We start from the raw sequence: 8,750 nt of genomic DNA, 5'->3' as shown, positions 1-8,750 counted from the left end.
TGAAAACTGTTGAAAAAAGGGCTTGGGACTCTTTGAAAGAAGCAATAAATACGTTTCTAGGTAACAACAAAGAATCAAAATTTAAGTCCATCGTGGAGAACATGCTGAAACGTTTCAAAGCCTTGGGTTGTCTAATGAATTTGAAGTTACATTTTTTACATTCCTATTTGGACTACTTGTCTGAAAACCTTGGTGCTGGTGGGAAGAACAAGAAGGTTTTCATCGGAATATCAAGGAGATGGAACGACGATACCAAAGTAAATGAAACGTGAACATGATTGCCGGATGCTTCACAGAGAAGATCCACAGGCCTTCTATAAGAGAAAAGGGGGATCTAGAGAAAAGGAAAAAGTGCAAGAATAAATTTCTAATAAAGTTGCAGAATGACTGTACAATAAATAAATGTATTTTATATATAAAATTGTGAATATTTTTGGTTACAATAAGTATTTTTCTTGTTCATGTCACTTGTATGTAACTTCACACATGGATTGTACAAAATCAATATTTGATGGTTAAAAAAAAATATTTATTTTTTTTTTTAAATCAGGACATTAGAAAACATAATAATCAGTCACTGGATTTGAAGTTTCATAAACCAAAATTTTACATAGCTGTGTAATTTGTCGGGCACCCACCGACAATAGAATAGCGCCAGATTTAGGAAGCTGGCTGAGGTCTGCAAAGTCTGTAGCCAGGTGACAAAATTGTCCAACCTGGGTTTCTTCCTTAAGTAGTCTCTGGTATGATGATATGGTATAATCCTGGCAGCCGGAGTCGAAATCCCTAGATTGCGGTTATGATCTCCAATCGGAATTGGAGCCCCTAGATTGAAGCCATGTAGCCAAGTGATCCTCTAGTTGAAGCCAAAGTCCCTAGACCGAGTCCACAAGGCATCCTGGTTCTGATCCCCTAGCCAGCTCCTAAGAGCTTAGACTAGATCATGCAACATCCATCAACAACCTGGTGACTCCAAGAAGTCCCCTTTTATAGCCATAACCTTCCCTTAGGATATACTGTGCCCTTATCAGATTGGTTGTACAAGGTTGCTTCTCTTATTGGATGAATTTCAAGCTGCATGGATAATGTTCATTTAAATGATGTGGATAGAAAGACTGAAGATATCTACATGTAGTCTGAAATCCATCATGAATCAATACTATTTTACACAGTCATAAGCAGCCCATGGGCATTCACCTGCATTCAAACCAATAACAGCTCATAGACCAGACAATCCATCTACCACTGGACCAAAGACAGGAAGTTAAATCCACTGCCTGCGGTAACCAACTTAATCCTATAGGCTACTCACACAACAAACCCAACAGAAAGGAAAAAAACATGGCTTCGATTATCCATCCAATGAAAACGCATAACCATTGTGAGCCATTGGACAATGCAATTGGACACTTGGTGACATGGTGCACGGCCCAATGAATCAAGTCTTTACTTCATATTCACGGTTTAAGCCCTTGGGTTCTAATGTGCCCAGAGTACATATCCAGAAAGATTCTCTTTCTTTGAGCTAAACACAAGTCAACAATACATTGTAAGCAGATTCTATTACCAGTCCCACACCATTTTGTGACGCATAATCACACAGTGATCCAATTAAGATTCCAAGTCATCGGACATGTCCAAGCCATACGCAGAGGAGGCAATAGAATTAGGAAGCTCAAAGAAAGGGAATCTTTCTGGATATATACTCTGGGCACATTGGAACCCAAAGGCTTAAACCATGAATATGAAGTACAGACTTGATTCATTGGGCCATGCATGGACATAATGGACATAATTCTAATAGGCAGGACAGGTAATAAGGAGCACAAGTTATATGCTAAAATGTGTTGTGTGACAAGACAGACACAGGAAAGGACATGATAACAGGTGTAGGGACCAACAAGGTGAGACAAGGGGTATCAGGATAGGGTCAAGTAGGTATGAATGTAGTAATGGGGCAGGCATAGAGAATTGTATGTGAATGTGAATTACAATAAATCACTAAGGAAAGGAATATGTGAGTGTGTGCCTAATGTAAACTAATATTGTACTGGCAAAATTATAGATGGAAAGGGAGAAGGGGAGGGGGGAGAGAGGAGGCTGTAATTGACTACAAGGGTATGAGTTATGAGTGATCATAGGGATAGTGTTACATAAGTGGAAATACCTATGGAGGACCGGATGTGTAAGCGCATACCTTATACAAACCTATAGAGTGCTGATGGGTGAGAGTGTGATGTTAGATATAAGACATCCTATAGTGAATAGTGAGCCGTAATCAAGTGCAACAGGGATATTTCACGTGACTATGGGAACCTGGAAGGTAAAGAAAGGGGAGAAAAAACTGTTAGACAAGGTAATCAGACATAATGTAACCAGTTGATCAGACATGATCACCTGGTTTGAGACCCCCTGCCTTACACTATATAGATATCATGTTCATTCCCCATCTATCTTGCTCAGGAGAGCATCTCCCTCCCCCGGCACCAAGAGCAGCTCATACTGAATTGTTACATTGACTAGTAACACTGCACACAGAAATGCACCTTAATATTCCACTGTTAACCCTTTCCTCCCAGCAGTAACACACAACTCCTCACCTTGATATCATGGTGATTTATGGTCAGAATGACTTCAATGCGATCAGTGATTTCTATTCTAGCTCTGCTCACATAGATTTTATATCCACACTCAACTATAGGCCGTTCTTCATATTTTGGGGGCTTTTAGTCAGATATACTAGTTTGTGCCTGTATAGTATTGGTGTAGATGGGAGTGTAGGGCATGGGTTACATGGCACTGTGGTGGAATACTGATGGGAGGTATTGGTGCTGTGTTTGATGCTTCTACTGGGTATTTTCCTACAAATACTGGAACAGCTCACTGCTTAGAATGATCCTTCCCAGCTCTATAATATATTATATATACCCCACAATGCAGGCTCACACACACATTTGTCTCAAGTGTGTTGTAGGGACACAGATACAGTCTTGGTCATGTGACTAAAGGCTACTTTACACACTGCGATATCGGTCCCGATATCGCTAGTGTGGGTACCCGCCCCCATCTGTTGCGCGACACGGGCAAATCGCTGCCCATGCCGCACAAACACCGACCAGACCCGTCACACATACTTACCTGCCCGGCGACGTCGCTGTGTCCGGCGAACCGCCTCCTTTCTAAGGGGGCGGTCCGTGCGGCGTCACAGCGACGTCACTGAGCGACCGCCCAATAGCAGCGGAGGGGCGGAGATGAGTGGCCGGAACATCCCGCCCACCTCCTTCCTTCCTCATAGCGGCTGGGAGGCAGGTAAGGAGAGGTTCCTAGTTTCTGCGGTGTCACACGGAGCGATGTGTGCTACCGCAGGAGTGACGAACTACATCGTTACTGCTGCAGTAACGATAATCGAGAATGGAGACCCATGTCACCGATGAGCGATTTTGCACGTTTTTGCAACGATGCAAAATCGCTCATCGGTATCACACGCAGCAACATCGCTAATGCGGCCGGATGTGCGTCACAAATTCCGTGACCCCAACGACTCCGCATTAGCGATGTCGCAGCGTGTAAAGCCCCCTTTAGTGGGAGTGGTGTACAGGGTCTTAGCAGTAAAGAGTATTCCATATTTCTGCCAGATACCCACAGAGATATTGAAATCTGAAAAAAGAGACTTCTGCTCATTGAAGGTAAGAACTGCTCACATAGCGTTCAACTCCACAGCAAACGAGTGCTCTAGCACTGGCATCTCAGCAGGGATATTCCCCTACTACACATGTGTGTCTAGGTCACTGTGACAGTTTACAGGACATAACTCAGGGCACCTAGACAGAAGGCAGAGGGACTACTTTCTATTTCTGGTGTAGAGCTTAGTACAATATATATATATTTATACTATTACATGGGACACATGTACCTTGTATTACCATTATTCGCTGTATATGAACCCCTTTTCTCCGGGCATTATTTGTCTATAGCATTTTTCACGAACCTGAGGCAACTGAGAACCCTTCAGTGAAGGAATTCCACTAACCCTCACAATACCTACCAGGGGCCTCCCTGCAGTAACTCAGGTAGTTGTACCCATTCTCTTTCCGCATTCTATGTGTTCTTCTTCTTTCTTCTTTTTTTTCTTTTTTCTTCTTTTTATTTCTATCATGTAGTTCAGGGGTTTATAGATATATGTCCTGCATCTCATATTTCCTTTAGTGGTGCTTCTTACCCATTCTCATATCATTTACCCTAGTATTTCATGATCCTGAGGCGACTGAGAACCCTTTAATAAAGGAATCCTTTTTCACCTGAATTGTCAAGTGATACTTACCAGTGACTATCACGTAATGTTACAGGTAGTTCCATTTTCTTCCTCTTCTTTCTCTCCTTTCTTCTTTGTCACACGGTCCATTGTGTTATAGCCCACGTGTCATGATAACACTTGTACCATCTTTTCATTTAGATTCCACCTACAATTATTTACCGATTCCAGTTCTGGAATAGGCTTTCATCATCTACTCACTAGAATTCTCAAGTTCATAAGGTACTGAGACATATACATGTTCACACCATTATAAAGAACAAAGTATAAACATTGAGGTTTTTCTCACACCCATGTTCCTGTGTTCTTTGATATGATATGTGTTCATTTCCTTCACTATATAGGATTGCAAGTTTTCCATTTGTACCTTAATGGCAATGACGCTATACAATTGAACACATATCATCCTGTTATCCATATAGGTGTGTATTTACCTGCTTGACTATTTTTGGTTGTTTGATCCAGAATGTTTCTCCAGATAGGTCATGTGGAAATTTTCTTTCCTCAGTACAAATGTTTTCACTATGGCTTTGGAAAATTTTTTTGTATGTGCATCATGGTCATTTGACCCATTGTACTCTCAAGTAGCAATATATTGTACTGTTATGTTGTACTATGTACTAATTACGTGTTTATATGGTTTTGTAACCCTTTATGATCTTAGATAACTTTATCCTTGATAAAGACCTAAAAACAAGTTCAAAACGTTGGATGAATTATCCTTTTGCACAAATAAAGAATTTTCAGCATTCTAAGAGTTCTTTTCTTACGTTATTGATCACTATAGTGTGCCAGAGCTATTTCTATTGAATTAACTCTTATTTTTTCTGAGCACCTGCTATATACACAGTGAGCCAGACATATTCAATTTTCATTCAGAAGGCAGAGGGAAGCCTTAGCAGCTGAGCCTATATCTTGGCTTGTGAGCATTAGAACAGGCCGGCGATTACAGGGTAACATGAAAAATGTCCAGCTTGCATTATGACTAGAACATGACAATATCCTTTTAAGTACTAACCTATGATGCGTTCCTAAGCAGTTGATGTTATATGTTCTACATTTCATTTTCTGCATACTTTACAAGTAGTAGAATTTGCTTTGATATAGGCAACTGGATTTTCACAATGAAAAGGCAAAGGATAACGCCCGAAAAAGACGCCATACATTATGTCAGTGCCATCACTGACAAACCTGGATTGACCATGAAATACATCAATCCCCTTAAAGGTGAGTTAAAACAAGTTTTAACTAAATTGCCTTAATATTGTCATGCATTAGAATGACTGTCTTAGGTAATGATAAATATTTTCTACAGGAAGAGGAGTGTTTGCTGAAACTGAAATCGAAAAAGGGAGTTTTGTTGCAGAATATCGAGGTGAGCTCACGTATGCACTTACGATGGTAGACAACTACTCGAGATTTATGGTTGTGGTACAAGTCAAAGATCTAATGGCCCATACTGCAGCGAAGGTCTTCCAAGCACACTTATGCAGACCTCATGGCTACTCAGAGAGAGTCCTCACAGATCAAGGCACTGCCTTTGAAGCGGAAATCTTCAAGGACTTCTGCAGCTTTTACCGATGCAGGAAGATGCGTACTACACCCTACCATGCTCAAACCAATGGTTATCAACCTGCTCAGGACTTTACCCCATATTCCAGATGTGGCCTTACAAGTGATTTATAGAGGGGTAACAATACGTTGGGATCATCGGATCTAATCTCCCTTTTTATACACCCTAAAATCTTGTTTGCGTTAGAATAAACAATAACATCATAAAGGTATAGCAGTACCGTTTCAAAGTTTCGGTGTCCCAAGCAGCATTCCATCAGCCTCTGGAAGGTTCCTGGCAAATTGCACAGCTCGAAGGGCATGCTTTTGAACTCGCAGAGACCCATCGGGGTGGCAAAGGCGGTCTTCTTCCGGTCTGCCTCAGCAACGGACACTTGCCAATAGTGACTAGTGAGATCAAGGGTAGAAAAATAATTTGCAGTTGTCAATGCAGCTAGCTATTCCTCAATACAGGGGAGTGGTGCTGTCCTTCTTCTTTAACAGGACCAACGGAGCTGCCCAGAGGCTACAACTGTCACGGATAACCCCAGCCTCCTTCATGTTGCTCAACATGTCCTTGGTACACTGGTAATGTGCAGGTAGATTTGGCTTATATCTCTCTTTGATGGGTGGGTGTGCACTTGTGGGGATGTAGTGTTTGACCCCTTTTATTTTTCAAAAGTCTAGCGGATGTTTGCTGAAGACTTGCTCGTATTCTTGCACTAGCCTGTAGACCCCCTTCTTGTGATGTGAAGGTGTGGAGTCAGTGCCTACGTGTAATTCCTTACACCACTCCTCTGGCTGACTTGGTGAGCTGTCACTGAATGGGTGGGCTGAAGCAATGGTGGATGCTGCTGTTTGGATAGCATGTGTATCTACTGAGAACAGCTTATCAATGGTGGCAAATCGGAGCAGCTTAATCTTTTGCTCTCCGCAGTTCAACACTCTCATGGGCACTCTTCCCTTCCATATTAATGAATAAAACTATGATGTAAATAGCATATAGATACCCCACAAATGCAGATAAAAGTAGGTTATGGGAAAAGGGGGAAGAGAGAAACAGGAAAATAGTGGAATAAAGTATAACTTCCAGGTGGGAGAGGAAATGGCAGCACAGCCAGTGGAGGTGAAGCAAGGGGAGCCTGCAACTAAAGAGTTGAGAGCGTTATCACATGGTGACTGAGCCTGATTGTAACGGGAGCATAGAGGTGCCGATCCTGTCTTACCTGCGTTGGTGTAGAAGTGGGTGTCCTGTGGTGGAGTCAGCTATGTGCAGTGGTGGCCGTGGGTTCTTTTATGTGCGACCGTAGTAATAGCTGTGCCCACTTCCTGTATGGGAGTGGAATGCAGTGAGGCTAATGGAACGCACGCCTGCGCATTTGTGTTTAACGTCGCGCATGTGCAGAACGGAGAAAAGGCTGCGCTCACTTCCTAATGAAAGGGAGTGAGACGCAGCTGGGAAGGGAAGGGAAAAGATTAGGGTTTGGGGATGATGAAAGGGCTTTCTACGGGCAAGGATGGCAAAGGGTGGCAGTGACGGAAAGTCAGGCAGATGGTCCTGTCCTGTCCTGTCCGTCCGTCTTTTTGTATCATGAATTGGAAAGACTGCAAGGGGGAGGGGAGGTGCTTGTGCCCAAAAGGAGGAGTTATTCAGATTCATTGCAGTGGGCGGCGGCTGCAAAAAGTACCATTCTCCTTGTTTTTGCTCTGCAAAACAGCCTTTTCAAGGGTTTGGCTTGGGTGACAAAATGTCTTCTGTAGGCGTGGGTTTGTCTCCCTCTCCCTAAGATGTGTCCGGTATAGGCCAGGGTGCCACTCAAGGCCGTAACCAATTCGGGTTATAGCTTCTCGGCCTTTTGGCTAAGATCAAGTGTAGTTTCGGAGGACGCTACCTTGGTCGGTACTGGAAGGTGCCTGGGATTGCACGTCTGCCGGCCTTGAGGGAGTGTGTGCGCCTTCTGGTGACACATAGCCCTCTTGTGCCTGGACGGTTCCCAGGCAACGGGAGGCGATCACCTTTGTTATTTTGAAGTCCTACTGATAAACAGAAAAAAAAAAAATTAAATCTGTTCTTATCAGTTTAATATCTGATACGTCCCCTCTCTAGGGACCATATATTAAATGGATTTTTAGAACAAGGAGATGGAAAAAATCTTGCTCTGTCCACTCCACGCATTGACCTGGTATTGCAGTACCTCCAGGACCGGTGCACCCCTTCTTAACCGAGTTTCCAAAAGCAGAACTCAATTCACCTGATTCAAATGAGCCTCATTAGTGAATTGAAAGAAAGCAAAAACTTTATATGCACCTCAATTTGGCCAATTCACTTTTCACACTTTCACCCTTTTTTTTTATCTTTCACACCTTTTACTTGCTTTATTGATGCAAAAGCTGTGCCAAATAGCAAACTCATCTCCACTCAACTTGACCAACTCTGCTATGTCCCGTGCAGTATCTTATTCTCAGTCTTATCTAGATCATTTGCAATTGAATAGAATAGATCCCTTTTGGACACATTGGATTCAGCTGCTGCAGTGACTGCAGGTGTTAGAAGATGCAGACTTGGCATCAGGTGCTGTCTATCAGATTCCACTCCAATTAAAGCTTCCATTGTTTTTCGGTGTTTTCTTTGAGCAATGTCTTTAGTGATCTGTTGGCTCCCTCTCCTGGAGGAAGAGATTGCTTGCTCTTGGACTTTCAAAAAGAGAGGTCATGATAGACATTTAGCTTCTGAGCCCAATTGGGGACAGTCATGGGTGATGAATGTTTTGCAACCTGCTGCGAAGCCTGATACCGCAATATAAGGAACGTCAAATACTAAGAATGGGCGGCCTATGAAAGAATTAGTACTTTCATTAAGCATACTTAAACGGCTAATTGGGAATAG

The 8,750-nt window shown here is 42.7% G+C and overlaps 1 pseudogene; it reads left to right on the top strand.

Annotated features, from left to right (window-relative positions):
• The first annotated feature begins 7,874 nt into the window (after positions 1–7,874).
• LOC142263265 (U2 spliceosomal RNA) lies at positions 7,875–8,080 on the top strand (annotated as a pseudogene).
• Positions 8,081–8,750: the final 670 nt, after the last annotated feature.

Source organism: Anomaloglossus baeobatrachus, unplaced genomic scaffold, assembly GCF_048569485.1.
Source record: "Anomaloglossus baeobatrachus isolate aAnoBae1 unplaced genomic scaffold, aAnoBae1.hap1 Scaffold_256, whole genome shotgun sequence".
NCBI classification, from domain to species: domain Eukaryota; kingdom Metazoa; phylum Chordata; class Amphibia; order Anura; family Aromobatidae; genus Anomaloglossus; species Anomaloglossus baeobatrachus.
Note: the sequence above shows the minus strand (reverse complement) of the source record. Positions and strands in the feature narration are given on the sequence as shown.